At 37.6% G+C, this 9,042-nt stretch overlaps 1 long non-coding RNA gene across 2 annotated transcripts; it reads left to right on the top strand.

The window, feature by feature from the left end:
• The first annotated feature begins 699 nt into the window (after window positions 1–699).
• On the top strand, window positions 700–5,646 carry LOC113092212 (uncharacterized). Of its 2 annotated transcripts, XR_003287538.1 has the most exons (5): window positions 700–1,164; window positions 3,681–3,802; window positions 4,587–4,684; window positions 5,075–5,193; window positions 5,332–5,646. It is a non-coding gene; the product is annotated as an uncharacterized LOC113092212 (long non-coding RNA). The 2 variants fall into 2 exon arrangements; XR_003287537.1 differs by having other exon boundaries at window positions 702–1,164; window positions 5,075–5,646.
• The last annotated feature ends 3,396 nt before the right edge of the window (window positions 5,647–9,042 follow it).

Below are 9,042 nucleotides of genomic sequence, written 5' to 3'. Positions count from 1 at the left end.
TATTAAAATACAACCAATTAGCCTAAAGCAACAGCGTTCCTAGCTTCCTACATGTTACTGTACAAATCGAGTGCAGCATTAGTTCAGTCAGGCCATGTCAAATCTCTCCAATTACTACCATTCTCCTATTAAACACGGGATATATATACATGGCACCACTGCTCAGTAACTATGTTCATCAAGTATTCTCATAACCAAGCTACAGGATAGACATCCCTTTGCCACAGCTACACGATTACCGCTTTATGCTTTTAAAGACATTATCAAGTGTCTTAATTTTCATGTATTTCCAAGCTGATGGTTCCCGGGGATTAATGTTAAAGCTCTTGTATGTTCAGTTAATTTGGGAGCAAGAACCCCCATAAGGAACCACACCGCCAAAGATAAATTGTGTTCAATAAACTCAAGTAACATGGTCGTTCCCCATATGGCTACTCTGTCTGTATAGGAACCAGGTTGCCACGCAGTTAATGTGATTCACAATTGCACTATCCTTTCTAAATTGGCCTCTAATTGTTTCATTATATAATTGGCAAGATACAGTTTTACCTGACTAATAATTACATTTTATATTAGTTTTTTTTCTGAACTCTTCTGAAATCATTGTGACTAGTAAACTGAGGAGGCTTTTGTTACCGCAAATCTAAGGCCAGGATAGGTCAAACTGAAGGCTCGAGAATCATAGGAGCAGTAGGTGTGTCCTCAGAGACCTTCTAATTTCTATCGGTAATGTTAGCAAGTTGTATGGAAAAAGACTAAATAAACTACACTTTTGTCTTAAGCAAGCAGTAGGCGGCAGGTGAAACATTTATTAGTCTACCTACACCCTCTGACTAGCATCAGACTGGCAAATATGTAATCGTAAGATCCATGAAAGGCCAGCGTGAGACTTAAAAGAGACTATAGGTCCCCATCACAAAGCTAGACTTAAATTTACACTAAATCCAAATAATTTCAGAAGCGCAAGTATAAAACAGAATATGCACTAAACCCTCTTCCAGGTCACTAGATTACACTTTTTGGGCTGGTGGGTGAATGCTTACAGTTAGTGACCATCCCTCCGTGATCTCCCACTCTCAGGCGAGTGATGTCTTTTCAGTTCACCATCCAAATGTGCTCCGGAAAGAGGTTTTAGCTTTTCTTCTCTTTTCTCCAGTTGCTGGGGTAAGTCAATTTTTTTGGACTTTTTAGAAATGCTTAGATGCACCCCATATAGTCATATGTTTGTAGGATGATTCAGAACACTCATCTTAGACCAGAGACCGCAGAAATCCAGTGGGGCTTAAGAATTATAGGAAACCACATGAATTGACAGTAGATGAGGAAATTATTTGCACATAGATGTTTTTTTTATTGATGCAATGTTAAAGCTGTAAAGCCAATAGACAATAGTGACAGGAAATTATCAATATCAGAATTCAGGTTGCCATTTAAGACCCTCTTTTGAGCACCAGATTAGAATTTGGATTATGTTATTACAATTATAATTTTGATATAAATTAAAAAGATAATTAAATACTCACTAGAATCTTTTGTGTGTGAAAATGAAATTGGGCAAGAAAAGTGACTAGAAGAGTAGACATTAGACATTAATAATTTTGATGCTATTGAGTGGCTCGTAACCAAGTCTGAGGGTTAAACCCATCCAGAGGTCTTCCACAACTTCTCCTGAGGGAGAATTTGTATTAGTCAAACAGTCAAATCAGTCAAATTAAATGTATTGAAAACCACTAAATAGTAGTAAAATCTCGTATCTCACAATATTTGGCTGAACAGCACTGTTCAAATGTCAGCCTTGATACAGCTTATAGCTTGGTTTTATTTTAGAGTTTACAAAAAATGATACACACTTGTATGATTCTCTTTATCTTTAAGCAGACAGACATACATAAAAGACCACAAATCTAAAACAACATGTGTACTTTGCATTTGCTGTGGGTTTGCCCAACCCCTAAACTTTGTCACACTCAAATAGATTCTCAAAAGAATGCACCCAGTGACATCTCAGCTCAGAAACAAAAGAATATTGTGTCTAATTCCATATTGTAGACACATAAAATTTCAGATTGAGCAATGATTTGAACCTTGGTTTCAGTACGTGCTTTCATTACATGGAATGTTTGCAGAAGAAAAACCTGTAATTTGTTTCCAGTTTGGCCTGCTGCTGTGCACACAATGCACACAATGCACATGACAGGACTGCTGTTGCCACAGGGCCAAATCAAGAGTGTATCTTCAGAAAGATCAGTGAGATGATAACCACTCATTCTAAACAAGTTGCTCAAGAGGACTTCCAAAAGCAAAAAGTATTTTCATTTATACTATTGTTTTATGTAATATAATTTATATTATAACAACCTTATCAAAATGACCAGGAATAGCCCTTAATCTCATGATGATTCAGCATTGATTTAGAAGAAGAAATAAAGCTGTAGAAGAATGAGAAGAAACATGTCTAAATTCAGTGATCACTTAAAATTGGAGTCAGACTGAACATGGAGCTAGACTAAAATTTACACTAAATCCTAATAAATGCAGAACTGCATGTAAAAGACCAAATAAGCATAAAACCTTAGAGCAGGTCTTTTGGATTCTGTTTTTTGGGCTGGCGGGTGGACCCTTTCTCACACACACACACACACACACACACACACACACACACACACACACACACACACACACACACACACACACACGTTTGTGATGTGCAAAACTCTGCATTTGAACAGTCAATAGCAAATACTTAAACTAATAACAATACACATACTTACAGTAGCGGATTCAAAAGCACAAGATTATTGTAGCAACCTCCTCTCCTAGGTTCACGAAACGGTCATCAATAAAATGCATTGCAGTTCTGTTGTAAGTAATCTTAAAGATTCCTTAAAATGCATCTACTTTCGGAAGTCCAAATAAAGTGCTTTAGCTTTCGCCTAGATGCACACAGCATATCCCTGACATGACTGCTTCAACACTAGCAGCGCTTACTGAAACCACGTCTTGTTTCTTTATGTGAACATTACGGTGGAATTATGCAAATATTTCCACATAGTGACTTAGACCTATGGAGGCATGTTTGAATGAGCCTTTTTAGGGAGAAGTGGCAGAAGAGTCTTAAAACTTTGATAAAGAAAATCTCATTGGATTTGAGACTTTAGTCTTTGCAACTTTACAGATCTTCTTTATACACCTAGAGCTTGTAACATTCCAAAGAGAAAGCAAAACAGAAATCGCATCACATGACCCCATTAAACCTGTTCTCATTTGGCAAAACTTCTAACATTTTTTTTTTTTCAATTAACAGACCAGGCAGCATACACAGCGTTATTGATTAAAAGAGCAAGTGGAAAAGCTGTCAAATAATAATAGGTCCGTTAGACTTCATGCAGTGCCGTGCAGACTGCAACCCTTCGATTGTGAGTCCGACTCTCTAACCATTAGGCCACAACTTTCGAGAGCATTTGGCTGACTGAGCCCAAGTATAGGTCTCAGCAGGAAAGTAATGGGAGTTACCAGATCAGGGTGCTTTTACACCATGATACCTGATTTGCTGACGTCATAGTGATGTTAGGTTTAGGGGTGGGGTTGGGTAAGGGGGATCATTTTGATTACATGATTTAGAAACACCCAGCAGTTTGAAAACACCCACAAGGTGATAAACGCCCACTTTTGTTTTGCAGAGACCTAAGTCTTGACTGAGTCGCCACAGTTTCTCCAGAGCGACTGTAGGAGTGCTGATGACGTCTCAGCTGTTTCACGATTGGCCAGATTCACCGCATGACAACGATCACGTGTGTTTAGGGTTTGTTAAAACCTTTTCGATTCCAATAATGGCCACAAATCTGTGTTTTTAGAAAGGTAGCAAAGGTCACATTGTTGTATTGAGTCATGTTTGTCTTACAACAGTGATAAAATTATTTATACCCCCACTTTATTTAGTATTTAATAGTATATGATAATGTTGAACTTGATTCTTGAAAAGATGATGCTGTATTAAGTTCTAAAAAAGTGTTTCTGTCGCACATGAAAACCTTTCTGAAACATCTGTGTATTTGACAAAGATGGCATTCGCTTAATCTGTAATAAAGTATGCAAACAGAACACGAGTGTCACTAATGGGAGAAGAAAGTGTCCGGCTTGACGTGTCCATTTTCAATCCACCCCAGAGTGGAAGCGGCTGCTCTTGTTGACCGCTATCGGTAGCCCTGCCTCAAGTCAAATGCACCTACTGACTAGAGCTTATTTAAGAATACTGCGATAGGTGTGGTATTCCTATAGGTAGATTATAGTAGAAAAACTGCTTTTGTATAACGAGTTTTATGGTTAATTTATAGTTACCATGGTGAGAACACACTATTAGCGTAGTGCTGTATCTCGGGGTTTGTTTTGGTTTGGTAATACAGGTAATGAACAATAATATCATGCACTGACATTCCAGACCTCACATTTAGAGCTGATTCACACGAGTTTCACAATTCTTGACGTCCATAAATTAATTATTTTTGGAATCGACTCACTCTTAACCCTCCGCCTGCAGCAGTTTTTGAATTTGCATGTGTGCTGACAGGAGATCTTGTGTTTTGCAGTGAGGGGCTACTGGCTGACAGCGTCCTGTAATTTCTGAGAGATTTACCTGCCATTCTTCTGGAAAACTGCTGTTCTTTAAAGAACAGTGATCAATCAGGTAATTTGAACACAGTTTTTGAATACCATTATATTACTATATTATTTTATTCAGTTACTAAATCTGCAAGGTAGTACTTTTTTTTTGTCAATTATTAAGTAAGTTTATTTTAACATAGTTTAGGAGAAATATTTTCAGATAATCCAACCGATTAGCATTACAGTAAATCTATATATTGTTGCTTTTCTCACCTCCATTCCCAGAGGACAGCAGGCCAGATATGTTTTTTTCCTCTCTATTATATTGTACATATGTGAACTTGTGAACAGAATAGCCACCTGTTTTCATTACATTTGTGTTCCAATGTTATGTTTCTTCAATCTAACTTGTTTAAACAATGGAAACTATGCAATGTATTTAGAGAAAGTGTGTTTTATTATTTTTCTACAGAATTCTCTGTTCCCACACCCAACCATTCCTCTGAAGGAATGTGAAAATATGAACCCGTTGAACTGCTGGTGACAGTTTTCACATGATTAGTTGGAAGTGCGTGGCAAAGAATGTTAGGGGTATTGCTATTTCACTGAAATTAGCCTGCTGTACTCACTGTTTCATGCATACAGTTGTTGTCAAACTTTTACATCACATTGCAGAATAATAAAGTTATATGATAAGTTTTTATTTTTTATATTATTATATTTCTACAGGATCCTCTGTTCCCAGACCCAACCATTCATCTGAAGGAATGTTAAAATATGAACCCGTTGAACTACTGGTGACAGTTTCCACATGATTAATTGAAAGGGCGTGGAAAAGGATGTTAGGGGTATTGCTATTTCACTGAAATTAGCCTGCTGTACTCACTGTTACACGCATACAGTTGTTGTCAAAAGTTTACTAATCACAATACAGAATGATAAAGTTATATAGTAAGCTTTTTAATTATTATTATTTAGGACTGGCCCGATGAAGTAATTTAATTTAAAATATGTTTAGTCTTCAATTTAGAATAATAGCTGATTTAAAAAAATGATAATAATGTGGTTCAGGTTTTTTTTTGTGATAGTATTAAATGAGTTCTTTGTCCTGAACAGTTTAAATGCCCGCTTTCTTCAGAAAAATCCTCCAGATCCTAAACTTTCTCAGATTTTGCAGAATCTTTTCCATATTTGAACCCTTTCCAATTTTTACACCCTGAGGACAACTGAGGGACTTATACCGAACTATTTAAAAAGTTAAAATTATTAACTGATTCTAAAGAAAGGGTGTGAACTACTTGAACTGGATGATCAGGGAAAACAGCTCCTAAATGCCACTACTAAATGAACATATGAGTCATTATTTTTTTTTAATTTTTTATAAATTATACATTTTAATTGTTATAAAATCATTAAATGTAAATATCTATTATGTAGAATTGCATATTCTTGATAGCTATAAATAAAAATAACATACATAATGATATCTCTTATTTTATTAAAATTATCACATATCTAGAGCCCCAGATACAGATCCCCTGTAAAGACCTTGTCTCAGACGACCACCAGGACAAGACCACAAGAAACAGATGATTATTCTACTACATTTTGCATTATTGACACACCATTTTCCTAATGAATGTTGTTCAGTTGCTTTGTTCAGGGCTACTGTCCTTCAGAGTTTCACTTCAACCCTAATCAAGGTCTTCAGGATTACTAGAAGCAGGGCCGTGCACATTGGGGTGGCAAAAATATCATTTCATATATATATATATATATATATATATATATATATATATATATATATATATATATATTAAATATCACAATTTTATCACGATTCTTTGTCATTTTGGTTTTTCTATTTTGCAAGCTGTGTGAGCATTACAGCCAGACTGTTTTTCCCCATTATAAAGACAAAGCCTTTCAGTGTAAGGAAATATAAAGTTGCATGATGTCTATTAAGGCCACAGTGGGCAATTAAATTATTTAATCTATGTTATTAAAAATGAGAACAAAGATACACATGACAAATACACATAATATACAAATAAAATAAACAGCATTTTATTTTCAGGGATAGGTTAAAATATGGTACGTAGTAGGAGCATTAAAAAAAGTTAATGAACAAACATAAATGTACTGTAAACACTATATATACACATTGATTCCAAATAAAACAACTGTATTTCAGTTTTTCAGTCAAGAGCAGTGAGTGATTTTTCTCTTTGTGTCTGGTGTTTTATTAACATTAAAGGAATAAAACAGTTGCTGGTCCACAGTGACTTCCATAGTGTTTCCCTTTTTTTTTTTTTTTGTATGTAGCCTACTGTCCCTTTAAGACCTGCATGAATCTAATATACAAGTATGCATCCTTTCTCTCAGTTGTCTACTTTCATTTTAGACATAACTGAGTCTATACGTAAAAACCTTATGTGTTTTGAGAGTATTAGCAGTAAACATAAATTAGTTCAGTAATCAGGCACTGTTTAATGGTTTTTTTTGGGTGTACTCAGAAAAAGCGCTAATCAGAACAGCACACAAATGAACTGTTTAACCATAAGGCTTAAAAGAAAATGCAAAACATTTTTGTGATTGTTAATAAGTGTAGTGTCCTGTGAGAATAACTCTACTGCTGAGTTAACACTGATGTTAATATATGTCGCGTTGGACAGTAGGCTAGATTGATTCGGTGACGCCAGAACTGCATGCTGCAGCTGATAGAATGTACACTGCATGATACAACGATATTTCCTCAATAGCAGATTGTGGAGACATTTTTATCATCCACGAACGAAATCTTCATATATCACAACCCTGTCCTCTGCAGAAATCACGGACCGGGGGCTAGACCAGACCGCAAGAGCACTTTAGCATCGTACCTCAAGGGGGCAAGGGCTCGAGCCCCCCAGCCCCACTCCTGTGCATGCCACTGGGTCTTGCGGTCTGCTGCACTACATTTCCCATAACAGATAGTGATGCAGCTGGTCAGCACACTCTCAGTAGAATGTGGTGAGGATGGGTGGAGGGAGACTTGCTCTTTTCAGCCAGCGGAGAAAGTTTAGGTGCTTTTGTACCTTCCTGGAGAGTGACACTGTGTTGGTGGTCCAGGTGAGACCCTCTGTAATGTGCACCCCCAGGAATGCAGTGCTGCTGACTCTCTCCACATTTGCACTGTTCATGGTCAATAGGGGGTGGTCAATGGAGTTTCTCCTAAAGTCCATTTTTTTTGGTACCGCTGTGATTGTTGCTGATTTGAGGCATGTGGGGATGACAGTCTGGCTCAGCGAGGTTTTGAAGAGATCTGTTAGCACATCTGTCAGTTGTGCAGCACAGTCTCTCAGTTCACAGCCAGGTATGTCATCAGGGCCCGAAGCCTTGCTTTGGTTAATCCTAGATAGGGTTTCCTTACATCTGCTGGAGACAGACGGAGCGCCTGGTCGTTGAAAGGTATGGGCATTTTTTGTGCAGGTGTGTCATTGTACATTTCAAACCGTGAATAAAAGTGGTTGAGGGGCATCTGGGAGGGATGTGTCATTATCACAGGCCTGTTTCGGGAGCTTGTTGTCAGTGATGGTCTGAATGGCTTGCCACAGGCTCTGTGTGTCTCTGCTGTCTGTGAAGTGATTGCTGATTTTTTGAGAATATGACAGTTTTGCATTTTTGATGCCACAGGACAGATTGACTCTTGCTGTTTTGAGGATTGCTTTATCTCCTGAGCTGAATGCTTCATCTCTGGTATTTAGCAGCCCATGAACCTCTTCATGGTCTTGGTGACTGTCACATCATCAGTTTTTTATTTATTTAAGCACTCACAGTTTCAGTGTACTAATGCTGGTCTGTCAGGTTGCTGTAGGTGGATGTCTGTTTAAACATGTTCCAGTCTCTTCACTGAAAGCAGTCTTGTAGTGTTGAGGTAGCATCATCTGTCATCATCAACTGTGATGAGTTTTTGAACCGGTTTGGTGAGTTTCAGAAGTGGTCTGTATGCTGGAATTATTATAACAAAGATGTTTTCTAAGTACCCTAGGTGAGGGCGGGGTACAGCCCTTGTACACATTCTTTTCTGTTGTGTAAACACAATACAGTGTGTTTTTTCACCTTGTTGCAAAGTTCACAATTTGGTAGAACTTTGTCGCACCTCACAGAACCACAGTGCTACATAAATACAGACAAAATAGTATTTTGAACTCAATTCTGTATTTTACAGGTAGCCAATTAAACGAAACTAGGATGGGAGTGATTTGTTCATATCTTCATGTCCGGGTCAGGAGTCTTGCAGCAGTATCCTGGACTAGTTGCAGCCGATCTAGAGTTGACTTATTAATACCGCAGTAAAGCTCTGGAATACTGAAAAGCTCGGGAATCTGATGACATAGACGCGTACTCTCAGCCACAGCAGCCAATTGCCACTCTAAATTAAAGCATATACATCACTTT

Source organism: Carassius auratus, unplaced genomic scaffold (genome assembly GCF_003368295.1).
Source record: "Carassius auratus strain Wakin unplaced genomic scaffold, ASM336829v1 scaf_tig00214519, whole genome shotgun sequence".
Lineage (NCBI taxonomy): Eukaryota > Metazoa > Chordata > Actinopteri > Cypriniformes > Cyprinidae > Carassius > Carassius auratus.
This window is presented reverse-complemented; position numbering and strand designations above follow the sequence as displayed.